The 17,222-nt window shown below is 31.6% G+C and overlaps 1 protein-coding gene across 5 annotated transcripts in view; it reads right to left on the bottom strand.

Moving 5' to 3' along the window:
- The window catches only part of LOC106873316 (mitogen-activated protein kinase kinase kinase 13), a 197,623-nt gene that overhangs the window by 97,812 nt on the left and 82,589 nt on the right, over positions 1 to 17,222 (bottom strand). The window contains exon 1 of one of the 5 annotated variants that reach the window (XM_052970023.1): positions 2,771 to 2,875. The exons of the other annotated variants lie outside the window; for them this stretch is intronic. The gene's annotated coding sequence lies outside the window, so the exon portion shown is untranslated. Of the gene's footprint in view, positions 1 to 2,770; positions 2,876 to 17,222 lie in introns of those variants that run through there. 5 annotated transcript variants of the gene reach the window in all.

Raw genomic sequence — 17,222 nt, 5'->3', positions numbered from 1 at the left:
CCACATACACACATACATATGCAATGAGAAATCAAAACAAACATCTCTCACTTTCAAATGATTGAATTAATATTAAAAATTAGTTTCATCTGCTACAATTATCAATTTTAATAAAATCTTTATTTTTTTCAATTTGAAGAAAATAATTAGTATAAAAAAATGTATTTCTTTAACAAAATAGATTAACAATCACAACTTGAAGTTATAAAATAACAATAATGCTAAGAAGAGGTTTTAAAATTATGGAAATAATAATAGTTTTAAAATCCGGTACAAAGTCAGTAATTTCAGAGAAGAGAGTTAGACAGTTACATCAATTCCAGTACTCAACTAGTATTTATATTATGAACCTCAAAAGGATGAAAGGCAAAGTCGACCTTGGCAAATTTGAACTCAGAACATAAAGACAGACAATATGTTGTTAAGCATTTTGCCCAGTATGCTAAGAATTCTGCCAGCTCACAACCTTAATAATAATAATAATAAATAATAGTTACAATATTTTTAAAATGTTTTTTATTTAATAATAATAATAACCCTTTTCTATTAAAGGCACAAAACCTGAAATTTTGGGGAGGAGGTAAGTCAATCACATAGACCCCAGTGCTTCACTGGTACTTAATTTATCGACCCTGAAAGGATGAAAGGTAAAGTTAACCTTGGTGGAATTTGAACTCAGAACGTAAAGACGAATGAAATGCCGCTAAGCATTTTTCCCAGTGTGCTTACGATTCCGCCAGCTTGCTGTCTCAATAATAATAATAATAATAATAATAATAATAATAATAATAATAATAATAGTTTCTATATTTTTTAAATGCTTTTTATTTAATAATAATAATGAGTTAATTGTATACAATAAGCTCATCATCACCATAATCACCGTCACTATAATCATCATTATTATTATTATTGCTATTATTATTATTGCTATTATTATTGTTATTGTTGTTGTTGTTGTTGTTGTTGTTGTTTTGTTAGTAATGTCTATTATTTTAAGCGGTTTTTTTCCCTTAGGTATAAAGTTGTTTTAGTGATACTGAGACACTTGTTTTGTTACTGTGTATAATAGAGAAGCTCTTTTGTGAAAAAAGCTTTCTGTTTATACTTTCTTCATTGTACTTACCGATCTTAATTAGTGTGTAATTCCATTATTCTAAACTGTTACAGTAGCACTAAGTAGTTTACGGCAAATAACTTCACTTTCAAATAAGATTTCCTAGATATTAGCCTTTTAAAATAACAATTTAGCCTGACATTATTTGATATCATTTGACATATTTGACATATAAGGAAGTCATGGATTTTATGCTACCTACATAAATTTCAGTAAATGTATATAAAAGCTATACAAATATACATGCTATTTAGGAAAATAAATATAACATTTATAGTATATGAATATTAATATAGAGTTATATGGACATTATAGTCTGAGACTTCTACTGATTGTGACATTTCATCCTTACAATAATTTACAAAAAAATTTATATAGACGTACTTTTACACACTTATACATGTATATGTAGGTGTGTGTAAATATACATGTGTGTGTATATATAAATGTATGTACATATAATATGAATATATATCATATGTATATCTCATACATATATATAATATGAATATATATATATCTCATATATACATGCATACATATATATAATGTATATAATATATATAAACATAGATATTGTACACACACATACAATCATTAACACATATATATATTTGTATATGTATATATCTATATGCATGGATACGTGTCTGTATACATACATACATATATATAAATACATATACACACATACACATGTATATATATGTTTGTATTTATGTATAGTTATATATGAAGACAAATGGAATGGTCATTTAAAGCATTCAATCAGAGTATTTCATTTAATTTTGTTGGTGAAATTTTGACATCACTGTTAACCTTCATTTTCTTTGCAAAATTAGGTATATATATATATATATATATATATATCTGTATCCATATCTATATATCTATCTATCTATCTATTTATCTATATATATTAGATAGATAGATATAGATACAGATACACACACACACACACACACACACACACACACACACACACACATATATATATCTGTGTATATATATATCATCATCATCTTTATATCTACATATATACATATAATTGTGTGTATGTACCTATATAAACATATACACATATATACATCAATGCCTATATATATGTACTTATACACATATGTATGCGTGCATGTATGTATAAAGAGATACATAAATGGAAATAGACAAATAGATAGTCAGACAAACAGACTACCTGACAAACGGATACCTAGATACAAAATTCTAAGATTTTAACTACTTATGGCAACCAAAAATGAAAAAAAAGGCAATAAATATAACATCGATTATTCTAACAAAACTCTTTTTTATAGGAAATTTAAAAAATGAGAATTTATGACATTAATGCCTCTCCTACAGATATTAAGACTCTTAAGTAATTAAAAATATTTCAAAACGAGAACTGAAACTGTATCATCAGTTCAATTTATATTTTACACAGGCCAGAGATTATTATAACATGTCTATCTTGCAATATATCTAACCTTGAATTGAATTCTGAACAAAATTTAATTATGAATGTCTGCGAAAACCATATTATTCATAAATAAATCTTGGATATTTTAAATAACAAAGGAATCTAATTAAAGACCCATTTTATTTTTAACTCAGTAATTAAATCTATGAATGATGAGGGATATGATTTCCTCTTACCTGAGCTGATAGTTCATAATCCGAAAGCGAATCAATCATGTGACAACATAATAAGCAGAGTGTATTTAACAGGAGAAATATGAGTAGCAATAGTAAATACTAGGCTTACAAGTAACAATAAGGGAACACAAAGATAGTGGGTTTTTGTTTTTGTTGTTGTTCATTTGAATTTTAATGGGAAAAGGAAGAAAATTCAAAGCAAAATCATATTAATTCTATACTACCAGGTTGGTTGGGAAAGCGAACAATAGTAGCCGCTGAAGCAGTAGTCCTAGTTGCTGTAACCGTAATGGTAGCAGTGACAACAACTCCGGCACGTGTGCATATGGGGCTTTGTCTAAAGTCTTTCGTGCATCCAAGTGATGGGCTCCTATTAACAAACTGGATTGATTTAAAAGGGAGAAGCAGACTATATGTATATAGCTACATCATCAGTGCCTTCCTTGATTGTGTTTATCTTTGTAAACAGTTATGACAACTATACTGGTAGTGGTGACAATAAATATCAGCAACAGTAAGGAATGCTCAGTAAGCTCAAGAGCAAGTATGATTGTAGTGGTAGAAGCAATAGAAGGAATAATATTCTTAAAGAAATAGTTTCAAAAAAATTATGCTGGTTACATAAAAGAAATGCTGTTGGTAGTGCTGCTGGGGATGGAAGTAACAATAAAAATTATTCTGGGAGTATTGAAAGAAGAAATGATTCAGATATGAGCTAAGATGAATATAATGATAATAATTACTGCTAGTATTTTGGTTAGCTTTAGTTAAAGTTATAGAAAAATATAAAAGATGAGCACAAGGTGTAAAGCTAGGTTTTTAATGAACATTTATTTTATACTTTTAATTACATATCATTTGATGAAAAATTACACATGAGTAGATCTATGCCTTTAAGAAAGGCATGAACCTCATAGTAATATGTAACAGGTCAGGTGTTGGAGCATGTGCCACTGCAGCGCATTACTGCATTCACTGTTTGTCAGTATATTCCTGGGTCCTCCCAGGCAACCCATTGAGCAGAGTCTCATTCAGTCCCTATCTCTGTGAGATACCTCATCAGCTGCTGTGACCATGTGGCATATGGTCGACCAACACAAGTTGTCGACCCAGCTGAATCCTTAGTGAATACAACATGGTAAGCAGCATTTAACTTGGAAAATCAAGCAACATGGCCAAAGAGGGCACTCCTGAATCATACAATTGACAGGATGTATCACCCTTAAAAAAAATTTGGGCTTCATAGCAATGTAACAAATCGATATTAATATTGTTGGTAATAAATATTTATTTATATTAATCAGGATGTCATATAGTTGGAACAGACAAAAATTATTAATTGATATATGAACACACCAAATTTTAATTTTGTAGATATTTATCTTACATAGTTTAAAATACGTGAAATAATATGAAACAATTAAACAAAGAAAATTAAAATGTAACATTCCATAAAGTGCAGCATTTTAACTATTTTAAATTGATACAGAACTGGGTTAATTTTAATACTAGTCAAAAAGTGAGTTTTTCATTGCTATGAGAATTAAAATTTAATTGTTTTAATCTGCATACATAACACACACACACACACACAAAACATTATGTTATATGTATGTAGATACAGACATAAACAGATAGATATGAATACATGTGGATATATTTGTATATGTGTATGTGTATATATATATATATATATATATATATATATATATATATATATATATATATATATATATATATATATATATATATATACATACATATACATGGTATTTTGTGTGTGGTTAAGAAGTTCACTACCCAACCATGTAGTTTCAGGTTTAGTTCCACTGCACAGCAACTTGGTCAAATGTCTTCTACTCTAACTCTGGGCCAACCAAAGTCATGTGAGTAGATTTTGTACACACAAACTAAAAGAAGCTTGTCACATACTTACACACATACAAACATATAATATATATGTCAGTGCACACACGCACACAAACATATGTGTATGAATGCAAATGTATATATATTTGTATGTGTCTGTGTGTTAGCATTTGTTTTTTTGAAAACTGGTGAGTTACAAACAGTGATGTTGCATTTTCCTTATCTACAAATCATCCACTGGTTTTGCTGCTTCAAAGATGTGTAGAATATGAGATCCCTTACTAAAAACAAACAAACAAACAAAATAGCCAAAACAAAAAAAGATATTGGTTAACAAGAAAAGCATCTGGCTATAAAAACATTGCTTTAAAAATATACTTGTATTACCCATGCAAACATAAAATGACATGAACATGTGTGTGTGTGTGTGTGTGAGTGTATTAATGTTTGTTTTTATGTTCAGTTATAAAAAAAAACACTATTTTACATTAATCTATGTTTTTGTAGAGTAGAAATTTATTATTCTTTATACATATATAAAATGACATGAACATATATGTATGTGTATATATGTGTGTGTGTGTGTGCATGTGCATGTATGTGTGTGTATGTGTGTACATGTGTGTGAATATATATTTGTTTATTTATTTCTATATGTGTCTTGCAATGTAGGATACATGCTACTCATTCATATAGTAAATCAAGTTGTACAACAAGAAGGTATCACTGAGAAAACAGGTAGAGGGCAGAGCAGCCTTATCATCAACTCATCAGCTGCCACAAGAGCAAAGGTGATGCACCGGCAACAGAGAAAACTACAGGTAAATTGTTGAAACAGGTTATGAAAGTTACAGAAAAGGTTGTAGCCCTAATTAATTAGGAACAGAAATAGCCAAGTTGAGATGCAATCAGCTTTGTACCAACAAGATGTACTATTGATGCCTTCTTCCTAATGAGACAACTTTGGGAGAAGTACATAGCTAGTAATAACCCCCTATATCTAGCATTTGTCATCCTGCAAGAGGCCTTTGATAGAGTTTCACACTTAGTAACCTGATAGTCACAAAAGAAACTAAGCCTCGACAAGTGACTTGTGTCGAGGCATATGAGCCCTGTACAAGAGGTGCAGTGAGTAATGAGTTTAGTGAGTAATTTAGTCTGTTTTGGGGCTCAGTTCTCACGCCCATTTGATTATTATAGTGCTCCATGTAAAACAGAAAAGTTTAAAATTGAATGTCAATGGAAATTTCTATATGCTGATGATAAATGAGTAGAAGATTTACAAAAGAAATTTTAGATAGGGTAGCAAACCATAGAACCAAGAAACCTCAAAGACAATTTAGCAAAGAAGGACACAACGACCATCAGTAGATAGAAATTTCATATAGTCTACCCAGTATAAACTATGGAGACATAAATGGCATTGTGGGATCACAGACAGGCTAACACAGGAGGTCAAATTTGGCAGTGGCCCCAAAATAGCAGTAAGAATACACAGGAAATTAATTTCTTTAGTAGGATCACTAGAAGTTGGTGATCAATTTTGTTAACTAGGTAATCCAATTAGTAGTGTAAAAATACAGCATTGAAAAATTTCAGGAAACTATTCTCTCTGCCAATATCAGTCAAGTTCATACTCATACTCTCTCCTCTTCCATCCCCTTGGTCATCATTCTTCTATTCATGCTCTCAGTCACATTAGTCATGAAAAGACAGAAACTACATACAATAAAAAGGACTCTTTGGTCTTATTGAGAATATGACAACCTCTTCAATATTGTACCCAATACACTCTGTAAAGTATTTGGTAAGAGAAATAGGAACATGTACAAGAGGAAGGCCTTGAAACTGCACATTCTTTCTTTATGATCTCTAAAATCTATTGGTATCTGGTATGTAGGACTTCTGATTGACAACACTTGCACAAGGAAGCTGTTTGTAAGTCTTTGGTCTAATTGAGGATATGACAACCTTTCTAGTGTTTGTGCACTATAAGCAACGTATGGTTCTCTGAGTTATCAAGGAGAGCTTCATCAAATTTTACATCTCTTTTTCCATGATGGGATAGGTTAGAGGGGTACCATAGTGTCAAGTCATTTGTCCATGCTCCTTTTTTCTTTTTCTGGCACACACAAAAACAGAGCAAAATAGATCCATCTCTAATTGTACCTGACATGTTTTGTATTTTTTTTTCTTTGGTGGGAGTTTTGAAACTTTGAAATGGTTTTTGCAACTGGTTGCATTTCTTTACACCAGCCACTTTACAGCATGGAACAGTGCATTTTTCATATCACCAACATAAGAGGTTATCTCTGGCAAAACAAATGAGTCTTCACTAACCTTTGTTTTGTCCATTCACTTCCTTGTTTCTCCATATATATGTGTGTGTGTGTGTGTGTGTGTGTGTGTGTGTGTGAGAGAGAGAGAGAGAGAGAGAGAGAGAGAGAGAGAGAGAGAGAGAGAGAGAGAGAGAGAGTAAAGAGGAGAAATTCAAATTTTGTATATTGCTATTCAAAACAAGTGTAGTTATATCAAACTATGAAAGAATCATAAAAAAATAATAATCTGCACAAAATGTAAAACTTGTACTGTCTTGATTCAGCTTACCCAAATCCCGCTTTATATCCCACTGTTTTAAAAAATGTGAAGGTACGTGGCCTAGTACTTGGGGTGTTGCACTCATGATCACAAGATCATGGTTTCAATTACTGGACAGGGAAGTGTGTTGTGTTCTTGAGTAAAAAACTTAATTTCACTTTGCTTCAATCCATTCAATTGTAAACGAATAATCCTGTAATGGATTGGTGTCCGATTCCAGAAGAATGATGTAATATCAATCACTTATACACCATGGAAATTGGTTACCTGGCCCTGTAAGTCCTGTGACTCAAGACAGTAATGGCTAGGGTTATAAAAAATAGGATGGAAAGACTGGATATTGAAGTTCTAAATATAGTATCCCACAACAAAAAAGAATGGATGGTCTTAACAGTAACACCTTTGACTATTATAAGTTTGCTTGATCAAAGCTAAGATGGGACTAAACAATAACAAGAATAACAAGGGTATTTAATTATGTATTATTTCAAAAATAGGTTTATAATCATATAGTTACATACTTAGACTTGTGTCATGGTTTCTTTGGCAATTAGTTAGAGATACTTCAAGCAAATGCACTACCTAATAAATAATTATTATAATCAGATTACTATATTTTATCAGTATTATGTATTGGTCAAATATACTGGAAACAATTTTAAATGGAATGAAAATGAGACATAAGGTTTTCTTTCACAGGTTGTAGTCATTGGACTGCAACTAGTGCTTGTGATCTGCCTTCAAAAGGTTTTAGTTTTTTTCTTTTCTGCCCCTCCATTATAGTTTAACCCCTCATCTCTTGGTACAAAGGCACCTTTCTCAATACCATTGCTTCTCTTAGTTACAGGGTTTTTGTCTTGCAAGTTATTTGGTGACCTTGCCAGTGCCAGTACCACCTAAAACACACCCTGTACACTCAGTAAAATGGTTGACATAAGGAAGGGCATCCAGCCATAGAAACCATGCCAAAACAGACAACTGGAGCTGGTGTAGCTCTCTGGCTTGCCAGTTCTGTCAACATGGAAATGAACATTAAACGATGATGATATATATGTGTATATATCATCATTATCATCATTATTGTTTGACGCCTGTTTTCCTTGCTGGCTTGGGTTGGACAGTTTGACAGGAGCTGGCAAACTGGAGAGCAACACCAGGCTCCAGTTGTTGGTTTTAGCTTGGTTTCTATGGCTTGATGCTCTTCCTGATGCCAACCATTTTACAGAATGTACTTGTGCTTTTTATGTGGCATCAGCATGGGAGCTTTTTGTGTGGCAAAAGTAAAAGTTAATGCCTCCATCCTAGTCTTTCATAGGATACCAGAGGAAAGACTGGGAAGAGAAGAGAGGAAAGGAGATAAAAAGAAAGAAGAGAGCCAGGTAAAAAAAATGCATGTGGGTGAAGTTCACATTCTCACCATTATCATCATTGTATCATTGTCTGCTTTTCCAATGCTTAGACAAAACTTTTGGAGGCAATGATCTATAACTGCAAGTCTTTCTTGATACCAACCCTTACTTATATTTAAGTAAAATATTTTAATCTACTAATCTTCCTTTGCATAAACCACTGAGTTGCTGGATAGATTGTACAAGTAGAACATAAATGTCACCAGTGCCCCAGCAGTGCAAAAGCACACAGAGACAAACACACATATTTACATATATACCCATGTGTGTAAATATCATTGTGACTGAGTAAAGAAAGTTAATGAAAGAAATATAACAAAGCAGACAGATATAAAATAACTATGCTGAAGAAAAGTCCTCAGTAGATAAATTAGCAGAGTATTAGATAAAATAAATTATTGTTTTAAATTTTCTTTTTATTTAGAGGCCAGTGAAAAAAAGATGTCACATGATATAAACTGCTGAAAGCTAAAACACTGATCCTAATGCTTGTTTATTTATTTTTAAATCTCGTGACTAATAAATAGAATAAAAACTGCTTTTATTTTCTTATTCAAGGGCATCAAGCTTCTGAAAATGTATCACAGTGAAGCATGATAATGAATATAGAAAATATGCAGTGACTGTAGAAGAACGAGTGAAGTGTGACCAATTAATGACTAGAGAAATAGGCCATGTATGTGAACCAAGAAATCAAAATACAGACATTTAATGCAAACTAAAAATATTCATTAGATGAAAATAGACAATGAAATAATGAAAGATGGCATTTAGTATTCTAAGGTATACTAAAGAAAACTTGAGGAAAAGTGGTTCATTCACACCTTAGAAAATGAGGACTTCTCAAAGGGTAGGTATACATAGAAATGTACTAATGTGCTAATTCACCAGACACAAATGGGACAAAACAGATGCTAATCTTTTGCAAAGAGAAGGAAGAGGGGAGGAGGATAATGGAGAAGCAGAAGACAAGTTGAATAATTTATAGTGTCCTTATATAAAATAAAACTGTATTTCAGCAATTTATTAACAATAACTTTTTATAATAGCAATATAAGAGAAGTATCACACTGTTCATCACAATATGGTCACAACTCATTCCAGTTGCTACCCACAAGAAAAAGAGATAAATAAATAGAATAAAATAATGAAACCGGAATACATCATGAAACTTGATTGGTTGAAAATTATATTGAATGTGGATTGTAATTTTCAGAAAGCTACTTGTAAAAGAAGGATTAATTATAACTTAAAGTGGATTAGTCTAAATTATAAATCCAATTTACAGAGAAAATGAAAATGAAAACAATAATTGTTATAATGACATTTAGATTTTTAAATATTTTAATATTATTAAATTGTAGTTAGACTGAATGTTAAATATTATTTCATTATGTTGTATATTCTTACCTAATTTGACATTGCTTTCATCTTACGCAGGAAACAAGTCAATAAAATGAACACCAATAATACATTGCAGTTAATTCAATAGTTAATTTAATAAGACCTAAGTCCAATTTTGGCTTTGGGCCTTATTAAATGAAACTGATATTATCTATTAAATAAAAAACAAAAATGTTTTTTCATATACTCAATGTAAAGTATTATGAATTAAGCTCAGAATAGTAATTGAAAAGCAGAATTTATAAAGGTTTATCTTTAAACATAATTAAATACACAGTCCAATGTCTGAGATATTAAAAAAAATCATACAAATGAGTTCTAACCTTACAAGATGCTAATTTAAATATTGCAGATGGAATAATCAATTATTTTCCCTGCTACATCATAACAAACAATTAATCTTATTCAATGGATGAAACTCAGCGCAGTAAACTGAAACCAGTTTGGATTGTTGTCAAGAGCATACCTTGTTTATTTCTTATTAGCAATAAATTATTTATGAACTGTTGTTCTCTCTTATCCCTTCACTTGCTCTTTGTTTCACATTATCTGTTCTTTATTCTGTTTTTGCTTGTGTATTTACAAATATATACATCAACATCATCATCAATTAACGTCTGTTGTCCATGCTGGCATAGGTTGGACATACATACATACACACACACACACACACACACACACACACACATACAAATACATATACACACACATATGTGCACACACTCCTCAAAAAAAAAAAAAGAAGGAGACATTGCCTCTCCCCTATTTTACTGTTTAATTGCCATCCCTCTTTAGTCTGCATTCACACAATCCTCATCTTCACAAGATAGTGGTGAGTGCAGCACTACTGCAAATTGGGCCTTCACTGTCCTGACAATTAATTCACAGCTCTGAGGATGACATGGTTACTCCTGCCATCTTCAGAGACACAACTAGTGTTGCTCTTGAAACAGCAGCAGCTGAGGCTTGATGCTAGTTGCCATTTCTTTGATAATTCATCTTCTCAAGCCAGAAAACCCTAAAACAGATCTTATAGTAACATGTGTAACTGTTGGGCTATTTATACTACACAACCAGTCTAAAGCTTTCCTTTCTGTACTCACAGAGGGGTCCACATCTGGTATAGAACCAGACACATGTTTCCATATGGTCAACTCCAGCTAACAGAAACAGCATCACTTCAAACATCAAGGAAGCCTTCTTTCAACTGTGCTTTTTGTGAGTATGTGAAAGCTGCCCCACAATTTGTGACAAGATAGAGTTATGTTACTCTCCTTCTTACTAGTTTCTTAATGTATTCCAAAAGTAAAGAGGCAATTTTCCTTGCAACACAACACTTCTGTGCCCTTTTTTATTCCAGGAGTTAACCTAAATCAATCATCTGATTAATGATAACAACAAAACTACTGCTATTGCTGTTGCCATTTGTAACAATATTTGCATTTGAATTGTCCTTTACAAGACATGTGTTTGTATATAGTTGATTATTAAAAGTTCAGTACTTCACCAATACCTCATTTTATCAACTCTGGAAGGACGAAAGCCAAAAGCTGACCTAACTGGATTTGAACTTAGATCATAAGCATATGTAACTAAATACTACAAATCATTTTCTTTGGTATTGTGCTGATAATAAGACAACTACACAGTCAACCCCACCAGGACTTGCACATACCCAACATAAAGAAAATGCAGTATTAGATATTGCACATGTATTGCATAGAATATTTTCAATAAAAGAGAAAATATAGAAACAAAATAAAATAATGTGTGTTCCCAATGCACAGAGAGTTGTGCTTGGTTGAGCAATGAAGTTATGCACTGAAAATAAGATCTCTGAACAATGATAAATTCTTTTATGTGCCAGAGGGATGCTAGCTGAAAAGGGATATTACAAAGATAGGTTCTACATAAAATTGGATGAAGGGGGAAAAAGAACATGATATATATATATGGATGATATAATCTTCCTGATACAGGAGTAGCTCCAACTCAAGGTAATCAAGGAGCTTCACAGTCCAACATCAATCTGACCACTGAGAATAAATGTCCTTCTCCAACTGTTGCTTACCAATCTTTTTTTTTTTCCAGCAGGACTTAAAAAGCTGATGCAGACTTGACCAAAGAGAAAAGTATCTACATTCAGTTCTTTAAACCTTGGCTATTAAACAATCTCTTTTACTGCAGACAGAGGAAAACTGCTTACTTTTCTCAATTAAAGTAGAGCAGTAGGACAGTTTTCATGATGGACTCAGTTGAGAGCCAAATCTGGCCTACATTCAACAATAGCTGTTTGACATATATCAGAAACCAGCAATGTATGGACACTGAATGGGAACGTAAAGAATTGTTTCATTGCTCAAAATACATCTCAAACAGTTCTGTCCAATGATACTTCCATATTAGAGTTTTTCTCAAACTGTTTCTACTCCTTGGTAGCACTACCGAGTGAAGGATTTCTGTAAATTGTCATATTAGTCCCTACACCTAAGTCACCTAGAACAGACCAGCTACTTCATCCTAATAGATAACCCTGAGTTTGAGAATATTGTCACTCTTTCCTACCATTAGCCCTCTATAGATTGCCAACATGGAACTTTGAACAACCAAATTGCTTGATCAGTTGAGAGTTGCAAATACTTAGGTCAGAAACTCAGCAACCAAGTTTTAACAATAGAAACTCAGCAACCAAGTCTTGACCAGTAATATACAAACTCTACATGTTCAGCAACTGGGTACACAAACCCATAGCATTATATTTCTTTTACTCTTGAATAACAGAAATCTCAGACAGACCATTCAATTCCTTTCATATTACCAAAAAATTATCTCTGACAGCTTCTCTTGAAATTAACAACTAGTTCACATAAGCAGGACTATCATGGAAAGCGTTTCCCTTTTAATGTCATAAAATTCTTCAATTCTGAATTACTATAGACCCTATATAACACACAAACATGTCATACACAAAGGTCACACAGGTGACATAGTGAACAGATCGATATAACATGGGAAATATGTTGCTTCTGTTTTATCATCCTAAGCAGATGTAAGATAAATATCTCAATGGACAGGATGCCAATCTATTGCAGGTAACATTTTCAGATGCTTTGGTGTTGCTACCTATTCTTCCATAGTTAGGTGAACTGAGTCAATGTAAAATAATGTTTTACCTAGAAACAATGAAATACCTGCAATAAATTTGAATTACTGACTTATAAATGGGTAACCCAAAACCTAAAACTAGTTACATACTGATAGATTGTGACCTTTGTTTATTCTTCATTTGCTATTACAACAATCTCTGCTCTTCTGAGCACTGACCCCTATACCATAACCACCATAACTCAATTGATATATCTACATTTTCTCCTCTGATCTCAATTACCCATGTTGGTTCTAAACTCTTTCTTCGATCGTTTCCAGAACCATATCCTTTTTAAATTCTACCTCTGGCAATATTTTACCCCTTGAACCACAAACTTGTAACTAATCAAATGAAACATTAACTAATTATCTCCAAACTTCTGCCATCTTACTCAGACAAACTAAAGAGAGAAAAAATAATTAGTGAAATATTCAAGAAACTACATTATGTTGAAAATCAGATGACCTCAAAAGTAATTGCAACATAAAAGCAGATGTATCGATTTAAAGTAAGATAGAACTTGAAGACAATTAATAGAATATAGGTTAGAATATAAAATAAAATTAATGTTTAAGGCTTTAGGTCACAGTTTCAGTATTGGTTCCTATGAAACATGTTTACATAGATTATTTTGGAAAACAAGTGACAGACAATTCTAATATAAAGTTGCTTGGTATATTCTCATATTTAAAAGAAGAATACCATGGCAACGATCTGTTAGTAGCCAAATAAATTAATTATTTCACTATTTTATCTATTGTTCTGCACAACCATTGCTTATAGCAATATGAATTGCCAATAGTTTCTCCATTAGTGGTCATGGCTCCACAAATATTTGTTCTCACACTGAATTCTCAGACAGAAATTATAAAGATCATTGTGTTAGAGACTGTTCTCATTAAATAAGCATCAGCTGAAGTTGATGGATCTTTATTTTATTATTATAACTATTTTGTGTGTGAGGTGAGCTGATTGTCAAACCTAAATGCAGAATGTATTGATTTCATTGATTATCTCTAAAACACCTTTATTTCATATAATATTATAATTGGCATGAAGTTTTTTAAATAAGTTTTTATTAGGCCAAATCTGCAATATTGTTGATAACTTAAATTATAAAGTCTCATGAATTATTAATTAAAGAAAGCATGAAAGATAATTAAAAAAACTATTATAAATAGACAAAAAAAATAATTTAGTTATCCCTCATTGAATGGAAAGTTTAACTATATTTTTTCTCCTTGACAAAGCATATACAGTACTATAGTTAATAAATATTATTTAAATATATAATATTGGAATTGAATACAAAACATTTCATCTTTAATTGAATTATGTCTCTAAATCTGTTTTCTTTTGTAAGAATCAGTAATGCCAGACCATAATTAACACTTTTAGCTTCAATCAGCTACACTGAATTCAGATCCTATTGGCCTTCATACCTGGAATCCATAAAATAAGTACCAGTTATGTACTGAAACTGGTTTAATCATCTTAACCATTCTACTCCAAATGTGTTGCCTTTTGTCAGGGTTAAAAATCTTTCCTTTTGTTCATAAAAAAGTTAGGAACAGTCTTGCCGATAGCATGTATAGTCCCTTCAGACAGACAGATGGGTAACAGGTTGGTTCAATTATTGATAGATATTGGAGCAAAGGTTAATATATTTTGGTAATAGACGATAAGAATCAGAGTTCAAGATGATATCCTCAGACTAATTGCCATAGTTTGAGTGTTGGTCAAATAATGAAATTCAATCAAATTTAGGTAGGATTATGGTATTAGAAGAATACCTTTCTTTTGAATTCAGTTTAGAAAGACAGTGCTCAAAGGAGGGACCACGTGAATATGATATAAGTATCAAATTTGTCGGGAGTACACAGGGACACATAGAGATACACAGAGCAGGAATATTATTCTTTAAAAAATTCTTCATTGATAGTATAAGTGTATATATCATAAATACTGCAAATATAACAAATTACAGAAAATTAGATTTACTTATGCTGTACTCATGGATTTAGGGTCTATTGTTGGAAAATCATGGGTGAAAAGAAATGAGTTGAGTTAATAATGGATCTTTAATGGGACAACAAAGTAGGCAAATGGAATTTTATACAGTTATGACAAATAAGGAATCTAAAGATTAAGGTGATATACTATAGATCTGAAATCATAAAAAGAGAATTTAAAAGGTGGTTGCATGCTACACATTATCAAAAGCATTTTTTTTTTTATAAAAAGGATAACTATATGGGTTTCTATGATTAGACACCATTTGCTAACATTTATGAGAGAAAAAGTAATTTTGTTATGTTATAGTTGTCTAATGATATACTAGGAAACTGATGTATGGTTCTTTTGTTAATGGTGTTATTGAATGCAATGAGAAATTATAAGGAGAAGGGATGGAATGAAAAAGAATTCAAGTAGGTTTGACTGATAGAACCAGTTATACAAGTGTAGGAATTGATGGCAAATAATCAAGAAGATGAATACTGGGGGTATTGGGGCACAAATAAACATATAGATAGCAAGAAAATGATCTGATTACTAACCTAATTAATTAGAAAATTCAGCTGCTATAAAGAGTGATACAGAAAGAGGGAAATTTATAAAGGATGAAAGCTAATAGATGAAATAATGAAGCTAGTACACATCATAGTAAATTGTGAAAGATACATTAAGGCAGGCAAAGAGTTGGGATTTCTCTCAGGACAATGTTATATTCTTGGGGAAACTGACAGCAACAGAAAATACAATTAGTGAAAACTGAATGATTATATTTCAAGTTTGTTTATCTAAAAAAAACCAAAAAAAAAAAAACCCCCAGTTTTTAAATGCTAAGATTTTGAAGCCTTCCAAATGATGAATATCGAATATAAATAAATTTCTCAACAATGTTGTTGAGACGATCTAACTTGATAAAACAGAGGTTGAGCATACTGTAAGAATAAAAAAATATGTATATAAAAAATTAGATGAAATATTGTAAACTGGTTGTGGAATATAGTGAAGATAGATAAATGATAGAGTATTTAGAAAAAAATATTCTAAATGGTTTGGACTCAGAGGAAAAGACTTAAGTTTAAGAAATGTGTAGAAAGTAATTTCCCAACTGCCTCTAACATAAACCAGCATTAAACAAATAGCTGCAAAATTATGGCTGTGTTGATGATAGGAATAATAGTAGGAGTGTTGAGAGTATGGGGATGATGATACAAATGATAGCAGAATTAATGCTTGTTGCATCAACATCCATAATTAGTATGCTTTAACTACAAGCTGATTTAAATTAGTAGTCAAGGCTAGGTAAACAATGGCCTAAAGGATTAATATCGTTAATGAAGATTGAAATATAGATAATTTATCTAATATGCTGTTTTGGGGGAAAGAGCTACCCACCCATTATTTCATCAGCCATCAATAGAGCTGTGTTTAATAGACAAAGCTTAGAAATAAGAGCTATGTCTAAATATCAGTGATGTTAGGGTAGCATAAGCATCATTCTGAACAATAATTTGTTGAAATGAGATGTTTAAATTTGTAACTGAATTGGATTCTACTAATCTGCCTCCTGCAAAGCCTAATGAGAAAAGTAAAGAGTAAGCAGTACAATAAAAATGGTTTTATTAAGTCAATGAAACATCTCAGGCTTCTGGCTTAAACATGGCATCTACTAATGTTATTGCTTCTAATCATTTTATGTATGGAATTTATGGAAGTAAAATAAAAACAACAGGCAATATGGTGCATTCAAGATGTACAGCATTTACTATGATTTTCTCAAACAGAGAAGTGTCTCTCTTGACCATAAAAATTTGGATTATTTTCTATTGTAAAAATTACAGTAACTATTTCAGTTTATGGTAATAAATAATTGTTGTGAATATTACAGCATCTATAAGCCAAATCATCAGTCTTAAGAGTTACTGTCATCATCATCATCATTGTTGTCATCGTCGTCATCATCATCATCATTTAACATATGTTTTCCATGCCAGCATTAGTTTGACAGTTCAAC

The sequence above is a fragment of the Octopus bimaculoides genome, chromosome 8 (assembly GCF_001194135.2).
Source record: "Octopus bimaculoides isolate UCB-OBI-ISO-001 chromosome 8, ASM119413v2, whole genome shotgun sequence".
Taxonomy (NCBI): Eukaryota; Metazoa; Mollusca; class Cephalopoda; order Octopoda; family Octopodidae; genus Octopus; species Octopus bimaculoides.
This window is presented reverse-complemented; position numbering and strand designations above follow the sequence as displayed.